Source organism: Numida meleagris, chromosome 18 (assembly GCF_002078875.1).
Source record: "Numida meleagris isolate 19003 breed g44 Domestic line chromosome 18, NumMel1.0, whole genome shotgun sequence".
In the NCBI taxonomy this organism is placed as follows: domain Eukaryota; kingdom Metazoa; phylum Chordata; class Aves; order Galliformes; family Numididae; genus Numida; species Numida meleagris.
Window position 1 is genome coordinate 2,168,002 of NC_034426.1, and position 15,508 is coordinate 2,183,509.

At 46.8% G+C, this 15,508-nt stretch overlaps 1 long non-coding RNA gene across 2 annotated transcripts; it reads right to left on the reverse strand.

Annotated features, from left to right (window-relative positions):
• LOC110407810 lies at nucleotides 1,080-11,994 on the reverse strand. 2 transcript variants are annotated; one of them, XR_002444043.1, is made up of 3 exons: nucleotides 11,823-11,994; nucleotides 5,518-5,581; nucleotides 1,080-5,030 (listed from the first exon to the last, which is right to left on the reverse strand). It is a non-coding gene; the product is annotated as an uncharacterized LOC110407810 (long non-coding RNA). The 2 variants fall into 2 exon arrangements; XR_002444042.1 differs by having other exon boundaries at nucleotides 1,080-5,035.

Sequence of the window (15,508 nt, forward strand, 5' to 3'; positions counted from 1 at the left end):
AAGTCAGTGGAAAAACATCAGTGGCAGCATGAACGGACTGTACATCAGGCTCCTTGATCTGTAAGAACAAAGAGAAAACCAGGATGAAAGGTGCTAAAGCAGCAGAGGGACCCATTGTTTAGAGAGATACCTCTTTGTGTCACCGAAATGTCACTGGAGGACATGCAGGGCCATAGCCACAGGATGGTAAAAACAGGATCTCTGAGGCATGGGCTATTGGGTGTTTGTAGCATCTTTAAACAGACCCTCCCCATGGGAGGCACGAAGCCACCCCATATAGACTAGGGATGAGCTGTGGGGTCACAGCACCTGCCCCTTGTCCCGGTGTGCACATGACATTGGTGCAGTCCGACTGAGCTCCTTTTTGTTGACCAGATCCGTGAGGTGTGAAGGTCACCGCCTCACTTCACACGTCTCAGTGGAACTGTATTTCCACATTTAACCACTTCAGTTTGTCAATATTAACATCTGCTCCTATTTAACACCTGCCACTGCTCTAATGCACGTGGGTTTTGCACCCAACCCGGTGTAGTGGGGAGGGATGGAGGTTCCAGTTGTGCCCACTGGGCTCCCCAGTGCTGCTGGCTCCCACTCTCAAGGAGGAAGGACACACCGAGCTGCAGCTCTGCTCTGTGGGACCAGGCAATGGCCAGCACCAGGAGCTGCTGAGTGCTCCCAGGAGCTGCAAGCAGCAGCCCCAGCCACGTTCCTGCCATTTATCCCACGGATCAATTGTTTTCACTGCAGTGGGGGAGAAAAAAAATTACACAACTCCAAGCTGTGAACTTTCTGTCATGATTTCCCGTCGCCGGAGCTCGGCCTCCCTGGGGTCCTTGTTATTATGAAAAAACAACAGCGCATGAATGTTAGTCGCTCCAAATATTTGTGCGGCTCACGATTCAGTGCTCATTCACCGAACGCTTTAACAAACACGTAATTTGGCCGTGACAGCTGAGTCACAGCAAGGACTGGCCTGATGATGTAAACCCTGTGGCACAGAGTGCTCCCAGAGCTGAGCGTTGCTGCGCTTCGGGGTTCTGGCATTGAGTTTTTAGTGTCACTCTACCACACTGCTCACCAGTGCTGCACCAGTCCTGCTCTCCAGTATTTCCTATTGCCCAGCAGCAGCCTTCCATGCTCCCCTGCACAAGGGGCAGTGCTTCACATAACCGATGGTACAAGGATGCTAATGAAGCAGCAGGGGATATCTCTGCTGCTGGTGGCCAACCCTGAGCTCAGCCAACAGAGAACTCATTGGGCTTTGGGGCTCAGGCTAATGCTGGCTACAGAGCATGGCTCTTGATAGTCAGATAATAATTTCAAGTGTTATTCCGGCACTGTCTACGTGGCGCTGTGAACACAAGGTGCAGGACAACTGGGAATGGCAGATAAAGTATGAATCGACACCAAAGCAAACCCAGATGTTGCAATTTCATTCTCACTGGCTTTCATTTCCCCATGCCTTCACGTTTCCTGGTTGTTATTGCGAGCAGAAGGGAAGATATAAAATTGCAGGAGACTGAGCCTGCTCCTGGAGCAGTGCCTCACTGTTCTGCGTGCTGAGGGGTCCAAAACACATGCAGATCCAGGGGAAGGCACAAGTGAACTGAAATCAGCTTCCATGGGGTCTTTGAGACTCATCTGCTGCTGTACATCACTGCCTGCAGCTATGGTGGTGGTGTCTCCTGTGACCAATACACAGCCATATAAATCAGAACAAAGGAAGAGAAGATGCAGCTGTTTACTGAGCCACTCTGTGACCACTGGGATGAATTCAAACTTTCTGCTGCCAGGTTTCTTCTGCTGATGAGAGCTCTTCATTTTTACATTCCCTTGAACTTCACAGGATTTCCTTTTCCCATGAGTAACGTGTCTCATGAAACCAACTTCCAACTGGGACATCATTACAAAGTCTCAAAACATCTCTTTTGTAGAAAAATCCCAACAGAAAAGAATCTGTACACTCTTATTTAGTTAACAGTGCAGACAATTACTTGCAGATACTCCAAACCATGGAAATCAGCCAAGCTCTGTGTCTTTAAAAGAGGTTTCAAGTATCGTGGTTTTCCACCTCCAAACCTCCTCACCCCTCTGGCTAGACAAGTATAATTACTGCTGATTTGCTTTACCTGTGCAGGTAAAATTCCATCAGTTCCTTATCATTTCAAATAGCTGTCTGGAAATTCCATTGTTTGCTTAATATCCCTTCATTTGTTTAAAACAAGCTTCATGTCTATTCAACAGTGCCTGCTTTGTGAGAATTTTACAGACTACTAATTCCATGCAGACAATATCCACTATAAATAGGAATGACTGGTCACCATGTGAAGCCATTACAGTGTAATGTACATCTCCTAAAGAGGATGGAAAAGAGAAAATAGAATGAAAAAGAGAAAGAACCTCCCTGATTAATAAATGGCAGGATGATGGCAAACCTCCATCTCTGCACAGTGGTAGAGGGCTGTAGAACAGACAGCTACAGCTAAGAGAGGTGATGTGGAGAAGTTCAAAGTGCTAGCTCAGGCCGCTGATCTCGATGGAAGCAGAAATTTCAGCAGTTCTAAATGGTTTCTACTTCTCTATTTCCAATCCTAAATGGCTTTTTCTTCTCTGTTTCCTCCAGTGCCACTTATTAAATTAGAGCCTTTCATATACAATATTCCATCTGCCTTTTTCTGGAGCACCAAGATCCTTTCGTAGATGAGCTTATCGTATGCTTTCTTTTCTTCTTCACTACGGGACTGGAAGATATTGGGAGATATCAACTATAGCATAAGCCAGGGCAAGCATTGTGTAACATTGTCATCAGGAAATAACAAGTTCACACATCCAGGTCCCATAGCCTCTGGGGAACAAGTGATACCTTGATTCAGAAACACAAATCTAAATGGTTGAAGTGTAAAATATTGGAGCAAAAAGCTCCATTACAGACTATAATGAGAAACAGAATAGAAATCGCCAAAGACCAGATAAGATTCTCTGAGAGCTAGCTGTACGATGCTGGGAGTGATGGCTACAGCCCTGAGAAACTGAAGGTGTAATAGGAAGGTTTTCAGCAAATGACTGAATAACATAAAGACTGAAGGATTAAAAGCTGTTGGTACAGTGCAGTTCAGCACTGGAGGAACAAAAGGGGAAAAAAAGGCCATTCTGATAGCTCTTGTGCAGATTTTCACAGGACTGGAAATAAAATTGTAGTGTCTTATCTTCCCTTCCCCACACCTTGCCACGTCCTTCTGCCCTTGCTGGTAAAAGCAAAGTAAGTGTTCAGAAGATATTCTCCAGAAGGTGAAAACAATACACTATAGGACACCAAGGGGGTAATACCCAGACCTACCTTCGCGTGGATCTACACTGGGCTTCACAATTTCTCCTTCCAGATTGTAGATACACAAGGTCAGGCAGGAGGGGCTCTGAGCACTGATGGAGCTGTGGGTGTCCCTGTTCATTGCAGGGAGTGGGACCAGGTGGCCTTTATGGGTCCCTTCCAACTCAAAGAATTCTACGATCATCTCCTACAGCCCAGTGACTAGTTCCTGCATACTCAGTGGCCTCTGACTACTGAATATCCTCAGATGTGAGAGCAGCAACAGATTTTCGACAGATTTTCCCTCTCCCTCACCCACCAGAAACAAGAAGCAATGTGGAAATGAATTCATGTAAGCATTCAGGCCTGCAAATTGCCTCAGTTGGACTTTGCCTTAGAAGCAGACTCAATCCCTCGCAGCATTATCCTGTTTCAGGCCACTGGGTAATCTGTCTCGCAATCAAACATCTCATCTCTGTCTGATACAGCTTTCTTTTGGCATTACTCGCAAACCGGAGACAGCACCTCAATGCAGATGTTGTCAGGGTGAATTATTAAAAGAGGAAAGATCTTCAGAAAGAGATTTTGGAGTTGATGCTGAACTTGTCCCGACTGCAGCCCCAGCACTTTCCGGTTGTCTTCAGAAAACTGGAGATGAGGAAGGGTGAGATTTGCTGGCGCCTGGGCTGATGGCATTGAGTGCCAACAACATTCCTGGGCTGAGGGCTGGCAAAGCTTCCATGGGCTGAGGGCCTTACTGTGATCAGATAGAAATGCTCCCCACGAGGCAGGAACACACACACAACAAATTTCCTAATGGTGACAAATCCCAGCCCTAGCAGAAGGCTAATGAGGGAAAACCTCCCCACATACTGTCACTGCAGCTCTCTGACACCTTCGTGGGAGGTAAAAGCAGACGTTGTATGGGAAGGGCCCCACATTCCTTACTGTGAGTAATATTTACAGGACACAGCAGTGCTCCTTGAGTCCTCTTTTCAGATAATTGCCCTCTGTTTACTGCTGAAACATTCCCAGCAGACATTGATTTTCAATGCTGCACTAATCATTCCTATTACTCCCCGAACACCGCTGATCCATAGACTCACTGCAGACTTTAAGAAGAGTTTTTCAAAAAGCAGCAGAGCCCTACCTAATACTCCTGGTGCAAACCCTTGCTGCTTGACCACCTCCAGCAGAATTCCAAGCAGGAAGGTGACTAAGGTCCTCGTGTGTAGCTCTGATGGATAAAACTAACCCCATCAGAAGAAATAGAAAAGGAAAGGTCTGCAAAAGAAATGCTCAGCAGCACCAGAACATCACGCTCTGTTCCGGATCTGGGAGCTGTGACTCGAGAAGTTGACACAAGTGCCTGGATTTTGCCCCAGCAGTGGTTTGGCAGTGCTTTGCGGGGACTCATCCCACACCATCAGGTTCCTTTTTACCATTCCCAATGCACAGCAAAAAGTAAATGTGGGTCTCCTGAGTAGGACTTGGAAACAAGGAAATAAGCTTTTATCATCTGTTCCTTTTTGTAAAACAGGGCGAGAGAAGACGTGGAGTGACTACAGAATGACCTCTTCTTCCCCAGTACCAGACACACTGTGCTGATAGTGATGATCTTGGAGATGGGAGTTCAGCAGGGAAAGATAAGTGGGTATTTCATTGGAGGAGTATTTCTCAGCTTTGCCTTCCATGGGATCCTCCTCCTCACAGTTTTCTTCACCTGTACTTCAAAGAGAGAGACCAACATGTCAATCTCAAATAGACATACTGACGTCTTAACCCGAACTTTTCAAAATGCCCGGTGATTTTAAATAGGAGATAAATTCCAGGAGCAAAACAAAAAAAAAGTATCATAGGATCATAGAATCATAGAATGGTTTGGGTTGGAAGGGACCTTTCAGATCACCTAGTTCCAACTCCTCTGCTATAGGTAGGGACACATCCCTCTCTCTTTAAAGGATGCTCAGTGTGGCCATTTAAAGACCAAATCACAATAAACCGTAAACCCAATAAGTCACAGGTAAGGGTAAAGCCCTCTTTTTCCTCAATGAATAGCCACACTGTATGAAATCATACTTCACCTATTGTACAGAAGCACACGCAGAGAAACATACAGTCATCAAAATGTGTAATGAGCAGAACTTGCATGGGTTTTGCCAAAAGCCTGTAATGAATTAGTAATCCCCTGCAGAAATTAGAACACTCACATTCCTCGATAGATGAAAGAATGGCTGAAAGTTGTGGCAAAATGCTTTCGTACTTCAAAATGCTCTGCAGTAGCAAAAAAAAAAAAAAAAAAAAAGAGATGAAATGAATATGAACAAATTTTCATGAGCAGTGTGTTCCTCTTTGATCAGCTCTGCTAGGTAATAAACACTATACGCACATGTACATAACCGCTAATTGAACCAGCTGTATGCTTTAATAATTGCAATTGACTGAAGAGGCTTTCAGTGGTTATTTTCCCAGGCCCCCTCTCCCCTGCACATTCGTTACATTTCTTGTCTTATTTGCTCACATTTCAATTTTAAATCCCGCCACTGGTAACATGACAGCAGCGCTTTCATGAGGCCGCCTCGGCCCGGGGAAGGCTGTCATCGCCAGCACGCTGATCCCGGGGAAGGGAGCCTGATTAAAAACCTCATTGTGTCAGGCAGGCAATCAGATGTTCATTATCCTATGACACACGACTACTGAAATGGAACATTCACATATTTTAAACTTGAGAGATTTGTACTTTAATATAATTATTTTTGAAAGATTCTTCATCAGAAAGGTTAATAAGAGCAATATAGGTTAATAACAGCACTAAGGCAGCTGACATAATCAGATAATTGACCTTATTGATATGTTAAGTGCCCTATGCTTCACCTTGGGATGTGTGACTGCTCTCCACAGTCAATTATCTTATAATGATGCCTGCTTCTTAAGGTCTTATTGCTCGAATATTGGACTTCATCCAAGGTTTTTGGTTCACCCCCTCCCTCCTGGAAACCGCCTCGTGTTGGATTTCTGCTCCACTTTCACTAGAACTATGCAAAACTGTAACAGGCACTTTCCACAAATATGCTGATGCAGAGAGCGCCGTTGATTGCCCATAAATTCAGATTGTTTCCTTTCACGGCACGGGGGTGGATTGGGTTTTGTGCCTGTGGTGGAGCTGGGAGGAGGGCAGGACTGCTGGGTGAAAAGGGACGGCCACTTTCCTCCCTTACTGTCCCCCCCACAGGTAGGCGTCATGGCCCTGCTCAACCCTGTGTCCAATTCCCACCTTCACTGCCCAGTGTATCCGCTCCAGACTGTTGAATTTTGCAAATCCCTGAACGAGGCTGAGAAACAGAGCAGAGGCACCCAATGAATGGCCTCTATCCTGCATTGCCTGAGGAAGATCCTGCTCTTACTTGGCTTAACCCCAGCCCTTAACCATGAGAGGTGCTCAGGATGGATGCCCGATTCAAGGAAAGTCGGGGACAGAGCTCATAGAGTTCAAAGGCTCTGGGAAGACCTCACTGCAACCTTCCAGTACTTGAAGGGAGCTTATAAACAGGAGTAAGAGCTACTTGGTACATGGGCAGATAGTGATAGGACAAAGGAAGATGGCCTTAAACTAAAAGAGGGGAGATCTCGGTCAGATGTGAGGAAAAAGCTCTTTACTCAGAGAGCAGTGAGGCACTGGCACCGCTGCCCAGAGCTGTGGGTGCCCCATCCCTGCAGGTACCCAAGGCCATCGTTGGGTCCTGGGCAGCCTGATTCTTCTTTTCACTCTCTTCTTCCCAAGTATCATCCACACGCAGTGCCTCAGCCCCGCAGCATGCTCTAAACCATTCCATTTGCTCCACACTGGATCCTCTTGTCGCCTAATGGGCTTAAAATTGGGGTAATATTCAGCTAGAAGGCATTAGCTGATTCTGTGAAAGGCATGGCACAAATCGAGCTCCTGCGCTCTGAGCAGAGTTGGGCTGCGGCGCAGAGGCCAGCAAGGACAGAGATTTACTCTGCAACCACTGTGAAAATGAGGGCTGCAGAGGAAGCCATTATCTCCGAGGCATTTTCTCGTTCTTTCCCAGCAGAGCACTGGAGCATGCCGCGATGTTTTCCCCTCTAACAGATGCAAATGGCAGGCTGGGATAACACTGTCCTGCCAGTTAATAAATGCGGTGGCAAAACGGAGCAGTGGGCTGCGGTGGGCACCCCCTGGGCAGGGCTGCGTGGGGCTCCTCACGGGAATGAGAAATGAAGGCTCGTTCTGCAGGACTGATTAGGAAACCAGCTCTCTGCAGCTCTACCTGATGGGACTGCTCTGATCGCTGTAATTCAGCAAATGAAATTTAATCTGTGTGAGTTCCTATTGGTTAATATCCAAACAGGGATGGCCTCGCCGCAGCCTTAGCCCAGTAGCCCAATTCAGTCGCACAGACGGGGTATCTTCTGTAATCTCAGGCACTCTGAAAGCTTTGGGGATGGATCTGCTGAAAGAAAATTGCCTCATCCTGGCAGCAGCGCTTTGAGTAAGACAACGCGGTGCATAGTCACTCCACGAGCCAAGCAATGAAACCACAAAAAGTGGATTAGGCCAAAGTAAATCAAAATAGCCAAGGAAATCCTAAAATAGTTTCCAGCTACATTTCTGTCAATCTCCTGCCTGCAGGGCAGCAGGCTCTGCCGTTCCCTCGGACACCATGCCAGCCAGTCCCTTCAGCTCCATCCCAACATTGGTTTTTCATTGCCACGGACCGAGGACAGCCAGCCAGCGTTGGCTTGCACTGTCCCCTCACCTCACTGCCTTCCACATGTTTTTAATAGTCCGTCCTCAGATCGCTGAGAATGTCTGGGAAAATGTAGATGCCTCTGATTAAAGTGATGGGGAAGAAGGGAGCTGATGTGGTGCTCTTAGCTGCTTTCCAGCCTGCATGGAAGCACCTATCACAAGGCAATCATGTCTGGTCCAGGCAGAGTATTTAAGATAGCAGGAGACTTGCAGTTGTGCAATATGCTTTAAAGTGTGCAGGAAAAGAGACTCTGCACACTAATACACATTCACATTTGCGGCACTCTCCAGCGATAAGGTTTTACAGCCCTTCCCATAACATTATCTATTAGCAGACGCAGAGCATCCGAGCAGAACAAACTGTTTTAAAGGAACCAAAGAAATAAAAAATAGAAGCTCAGAGCAACACGTTCTGCTTCTGATCCCTCACACATGGGGCCAGAAAAGTGGGACTGGCCCTGCTCAATAGATCATGATGATGTATGGGGCAGGAGAGAGGCACATTCAGAACATGTTTGACCAAGTCAAGTTTCAGGGTGTATTTGTGCCTCGTAGACAACATGAGTTGGAAATAGCCTGCTGCTTTAGGCCTGCTCTGAAATGCATTCTCAGAAGGAGAACTCCTGTGGGTTGCTGTGATTTTTTTCCCCTGCCAATTCTTGGAAGAAATTGGCCTGAGAAGCTCAGCTTGCCCCCAGTCCAGAGAGCTGTGCTCCCAGGCAGGGCACTGATGTTCCCCCACGACCATGTGCCTCTGTTAATGCCCAGTAATTCCCACCAGCTCAGGGGAGCATCCCCAGTGCCCAATGTATGCAGGGACAGGGAGGGCACATCCCTCTTTTGAAAAGCTCGGGTGGTTGGTCTGGTTGATTAATAATAAACTGGGAGCTACTCACTGCATATCTTGGCCTCTGCCTGCAAGCTGTTGTGGCTCAAGGGAGAGTCTGCAGGGCTGATCTTCCCATGAAGATGGGAAGGGGGGATGGTGGCCCCTCACCAGAAGGGGTAAGAGCAGAACTGCTCAGCTGTCCTTGTCCCCGATGGTGCTCGTGCTGGGTATTGAGTAGAAGCAGCATTAGACCAACCCAGAATAGCAGGGAAAATCCCAGCTTTTCTCCGTGGTTAAACAATAAGCCAATTGAGCTGCATCATGCTGTTTTAAAGCAATATAAATATGGCTGAATTCACAAAAAGTATCGACCGAGCTCTCACAGAAATCACTGCGGGCTGCATTACAGGAGAAGAGCAGCTTGTGTCCCACGCAGTCTGTGCTCCAGCACTCTGCTGGACTGGAGTTCCCGGAGCAGCCTGCCCTGAGAAGCCAGCGAGCACCTTGTCACCTGGCAGGGTGGAGAAGAAGGAGAGAAGCCACAAACTAAGTTATTTTGCTTTGTCCCCGTGGAGAAAAAGGCTTCAATTAGAGCCGAGCCCTAATTAGGCATGAAGGAAACCTGCGAGTGCCCGAATCCATGCGAAGCATTTCAGTCAGCGATCGCACTGCATCAGACATCAGGGAATAAAAAGACAAAGCACAGATCCCCAAGGAACAGCTTCGGTTATTTCCACTGCTTACAGAACTGTTTGGCTTAGGCCAGGCAGAACCTACTGAGCAACGACTCCCATTTGCCTATTTTACTGCATCGACTACCAGGACATTTATGACAGATTACAAATAATACATCGCAGTGATTAATAAATAATGAAGTGAAGCATTGTGCAAACTCTGAGCAGAATCCATGTCCTCTTCTGAAGTTCTACAGCAGAGGCAACATTTGCAACTGCATTTCAGAAAATACACTAATTGTAAAAAAAGTTGAAAAATACCAGTGTCATAATTAGATTTTCCATTAGGCTTGTGTGGCATAATTAAAAATGTAATTTCTCTGCAAGCACATAGCAGTGCTCTAGGAACAAGGTGTCACTGCTTATTAGGGGCATTTGCAGTACTTTAGCTAACCACATAAATTGATTAAGCACTAAACTAGGCTATGGAGCCTAATTGTTATGAACAAATACCTACTTACTGCATGCAAAAGGACACTTTGCCCTCCCTGTTGGAAAGCCTAATTTATTCTGACGATGACTAACATTATTGTTGGATGCCGTTTGGTTCTGTTCTCAGCTCCAGACACCCAAATGCACCCTATGCTGACAGATGAGATGTGGGATGGGACGGGAACCAGATGGGAGTGGGATGCTGTTGGCAGCCCCTGGCTGTGCCCCTGCCCTCTGCAGCCTTCATCCAGGGGCATCTCCATGCCCTCTGCAGACTGCAGATTGCAGTAGCTTAACCCTCCTTTGTAAAGTCCTGCTTGACACTCCTCCCCGTGTATTTCTTCCTGAGATGTACAAAGGAGCAGAGGGGAGCCAGTTGTTAAAATCAGATAAGCTCCTTTGAAATTCCTCGCTGCTATTATTAGCCAGCTTTGACATATTTTTGCTCGAGCAGGCAGTTGTGATGCGGGTAAGCCTGGGTTAGAAATCTGCGCTCTGGTTATCAGAGCATGTGGGACACTCAAGCTCTGGAAAGGTCTGGGAAAAAAAAAAAAAAGTATTGAGTTTATATTTCCAGGAGGGTTTTCTGTGGTGTTTAAAAAGCCCTATAGCACTGAAGGGATGAGCGACGAGCTTCTGGGACAGCTCACCCAGCTGACACCCAGGCAAGTGCTCACCCACCATTCAGCCCCATTCTGGGACGGAGCGGCTCAGTGTTGGCACATAGCACCTGAGAGATGGGGCTGCGTCCCAGCAGGAACTTAAATACAGCTCTGCAAGAAGTAATTGGAGGCTGGCGGGATCTGGAACAACGCGCCCGTGTCCCAGCGCTGTGATTTCCTACTGTTGTGCTTGCATAAAGCCCCCTCAGCTTTCCCCGCTGACAAATGAGAAGACAATCTGGCCCAGCGTGTTCATTGACAAGCTCTGCAAAAGAAACCTCAGGAATTTTTTTATTCCTCCCACATTAGGAACGTAGGGAACATACAGAGAAATTTACCATCGCATAATGATCCCTATTATGCAAAGCGAAGCTGACAAAATTTCCATCATTACATCCCTGACAAGTGCTCAGAACTGCGGGGGATTTCAGGCTTTCTTTTGAAAGAAAAAAACCTGCAGAGTAGCTTTAATATCTTAAATATGGAGCAGGAACTTCGTCCTCTCCCTATTCACAAACACCTTAAATACATCTCCTTCCTTCACAGCTCATTAATCCCTACTCCTCTGCTCTTCAGACATTTAAATTCTTCCCACAGATCTACAGCAGCAGAGGTATTTATATCGTGTTTAATCAGTGCTCGCCAGCCCTGAGCAACCCTCATGACCTTACTTTTTTGAATGACCAAAGCTTGCTATGAAATCAGCTGAGTGAGGGCCTTCCAGAGCCTGAAGCCCTTGTACCTGTTACAAACCTTAGTATCCCCCCACGCCTTTTCTCCTATTTGTGCATCCAAAAATGCCATCAAATCAAACCACAGAATCGTAGACTATCCCGAGTTGGAAGGGATCATTGAGTCTAACTCCAGCCTCCACACAGGACCATCCAAAAAGGTTTGGTTATCACCGATGCAAAGCCCAGATCCCACCTTAGGCATCAGTACAGCAGCACACCAATACACCTAAATATCAAAGAAATGTGTGCCAAGGAGGATGCACGTAGCACTGCTCCCACTTCTACTCTATTCCATATGTCTATATTTCCCCTCCTACCTCACATCTGCACTTTCGCTGCTCTGGTGGCCTTACCTGTCCCACCATGGCTCCTGTCAGCCTGGAACCCTTCTTGCTCTCTTTGCAGCCTCCTAGCAAGCTTTCTTCCCTCTGCTGCTCAGAAGAGGAAAGAGCAGAGGCTGAGGAAGTTAATGAACATCACACCGGGGTGACTGCTGCCAGCACTCCCCTCTCGTGCATGCTGCGGGCCAGGAACACATGTGAGCCCCAGAGCAGTAATTAAGGGATTTTAGGAGGATAATGCCCTCGAAGGTCTTTGGGAGATTGACACATGGTATTTCTTCTTAATAATGACTGTCCTGAAACATATCGGATCCGTGTGCTGCCGCGTTTCCGGCAATTTGTAAGAACTGTTCAATGTGTAGCCAGCTGGAACGCACAACAGCACATAATTGTTCTATTACTGCAGACTTCAATTGTTTCTCTTTTATTCATTAAATGGCCATTTATTGGAAGAAAGGTCCTTTTTTTAGATGCATTTTTATACAGCTCTAGATTGGACTTGCCAGGACTGAACAAGGGCAGACCTTCCTTTCTCTCACTCTGCTCTTGGAAGGAAAATGGGGAGCCCAGCGCTGGAATTTTTGTTGTTTCAATTGAGATGTTGAAAGCCTTTTGCATTCCGCACTGGAACAAAACCAAGGCCTTTTGAAACGTTGCATGGGAGTCAATGAGCAGGCCACCCACAGAGCCCGCGGGAGAGGCGAGAGCAAGGTCCGACCAGCACAGCTCTGAGCGTGTGTCCTTTGGGACAAGAGAGTGCCCAGAGAGCAGGACTTGGGGCAGCAGGACTGCTGTGGGTACAGGACGTAGGGCAAGTGACATCACTGACTGCACACTGCTTACTGTGCTCACCTGAAGTCTGGAGGCATGACAGCTGTCACCGAGGTCCCACGTGACCCTCAACGGAGGAGGAACAGTGTGAGTCCCAGCAAACTCACAGCAGCCAGGAGTCTGCAGTCCTTGGAAAAGACCTCACTGAAGTCCAAGGAACCACCATGCAGACCTGAAGGATGTGGCAGAATGACCACACTAACTTGAGAATTGCTTCCATTGAGTCAATATGACCAGGATTGGCACGTTTTACACTACAGAAGAGTCAAAACCCAAACCCAGGACCCCGAGTCCGAAATTCCTAATTCCCATTTCAACTATTGTTCCTCATTGAGGTCGGACTTGATGATCTCCAGAAGTCTCTTCCAACCCCTATGACTCTGTGATTTCCTCCATCAGAAGACAGAAGGTGGACCCTGGTATCAGAAACCAGTGCATTCCGCTCAGACCACACTACTGAGCAAGATAAGGCCGCAAAATAGTGCCAGGAGAAAATACCTCTTGCTCTCCTAGATTTTCTTTAAGCTATTGAAATGGCTAAAAGAAAGAAAAAAAAAGCAAGACTCAGTTGTTTCCTGTGCAAACGCAGTGCCAGACTTTATTTTTACGGGCTCTATTTATTGACTTTAGCTTTTTTTCCAGTATGCTGCACGGCGTTACGCTTGGCAGGAAGTCCTCTGAAGTGAAATAACATCTCTGAAAAAGTGGGAATTCTCACTGTTTGGCATGGTCCAAGAAAACTGCAGCCAAGCAAACTTCTGACCTCTCATGTCAGCCTCCAACCCCGGCCAGGGCTGACACTTCATCGCACACCTCGGTGCTCTGAAGTCACCAGAAGATGCAACACAGGATCTGATTCAGCACCTGAGCAAAGCCATTTTCTCCAACCTGATGACTTCAACTTTAGCTTTCTCCTAAGAACACCCATACGTTGGACATTAGGAAAAATCTTGTCTCAGAGAGAGTGGTGATGCATTGGCACAAGCTGCCCAGGGAGGTGGTGCAGTCACTGTCCCTGGAGGTGTTCGACAATGGTGGAGATGTGGCACTGAGGGACGTGGTTTAGAGTGGTCATAGACATGGATTGATAGTTTGGCTAAGATGATCATATTGGTCTTTCCATCCTTAATGATTCTACGATTTCCCAGTGTCCAAAACGCCATGACAAGCTGCGGTTTGTACCTTGTGCAATACCAATTTGTTCGCAGAGGTTCGAAAGAGCAAAGCAGGGCATCCAGTCTCACCAGCAGCAACTGGGAGTGAGTTGCAGCTGTGTAAGAGTTAGAGCTTAAGAGGACTCCAGGCACTAGCTGCACTTCTGGATCCTGCTCGCATCCAAGCAGACAGCTCCGAGGCAATCAGAGGCGGCCCACAGTGCTCACAGAAGAAGACGGAAGACAACTGAAGAGATTTATGTTGGATGGAATGACAAGCTCAAGAGTTTAACCGCACATGGCATTTCTGGATGCTTGCCAGCTCCGAGTTTAGTGTGTTTTGTGTACTTCACTCATAACTGTTTATTGTGACAGGTAAACACTTGTTTTGAAAGCTTGCAGGCGTACTATTAAAACAGAAGTGTTCCTGACACAGTCAAGCTGTGCTGTCAAATGTTTATCTTTTGAATGATGAATGCTGGCTTTTCTTCTTCCTCTCAGTCTGCGTGGAACAGATTTGCAGGCTCTCCCGCCTCGCTGGGGCTTGTTTCACCTGGGGGACCCAACTGAGGAGCCAGGGGAGCAGCCCTGCCATTACCGCCCACCTGCCCATAAATGAAGGGATGCAGAGAGTGACCAGGAGCAGCAGGGCAAACAAGATCAGCACCGCCTCCAACGGCAAAGGCAGATGCAGATGTTGAGTTTTAGAACCTAGCTGCAAGTTCAACGGGGGGGGACAATCCATCCTTCAGAGCATCTCGGAGGCACACACTTCACAGGTCAAAATCTGGAGATGATGTGATGAAAAAGTGACGGTAACAGATTTTCCACAATATTAATATCATTTCTCTCTCTCTCTCTCTCTTTTTTTTTTTCTTTTTCTCAAGAGTAAGAATCCAGAAAATCTGGAAACAGTTAAGTCACAGCGCTGGATGTATACACAGTCTGTGAAACAGCAGACAATCATAAAAGCTGTTGGCAAAAAAAGGAACAAAGAGTCTTTTGGGTGAGAATTAAGTTCTCCAGTTGGTGCAAATATGCTTGCTACAGAATGAAAAGAAAAGACTGTGAAAAAAAAGACAGCAATTTCTGCGTATCTCAGTGTAATTGCATATGTTACAAGGCTGTGGAATTCAGTGATGATCCCACGGGCTTTCAAGTGGATTTCAGATATTTCACAGCGTGTCAGTTGTAGATTGAGACATAAGACTTTGGGGAAAAAGCACCATCTTTGATTAGATGAAATAGCATCAGATTTCCATGAAAATACAAGCGCTTAATGAATTCATTGCTAATGCAGATCTGCTTCTGCTTTGTTCTGCTACAGTGCTGCTGGCACCATGAGTTTGCTGACCTGCAGAGGGTGTTGCATCGGGGCCAATTTAACCACGCCATTGGAAGGGCTACCTGCAGAGAGCACGTGGACCAGAATGAGAATCTGAGATTTCCCACTGATCCGAGAAAATCCTCTTTACAGGACACGCAAGGCATGGGATGCCTGCTGCAGGAGGCACCTGATGAAGCGCTCATCTCATACGGGAGTCAGAAAGTGATGGAGTATTCTTCGGGATGGTGGAAATATTAGGGATCAATTAGAAAAAAATAAAATAAAAACTGCTTCCAAAAAGACAGAAACATCAAAGCGCAAGTCCTTAGATAATATCTAGTTAAAAAAAGCAAAGGATCTGTAAATCCAGCGGGCTCACATCCCAG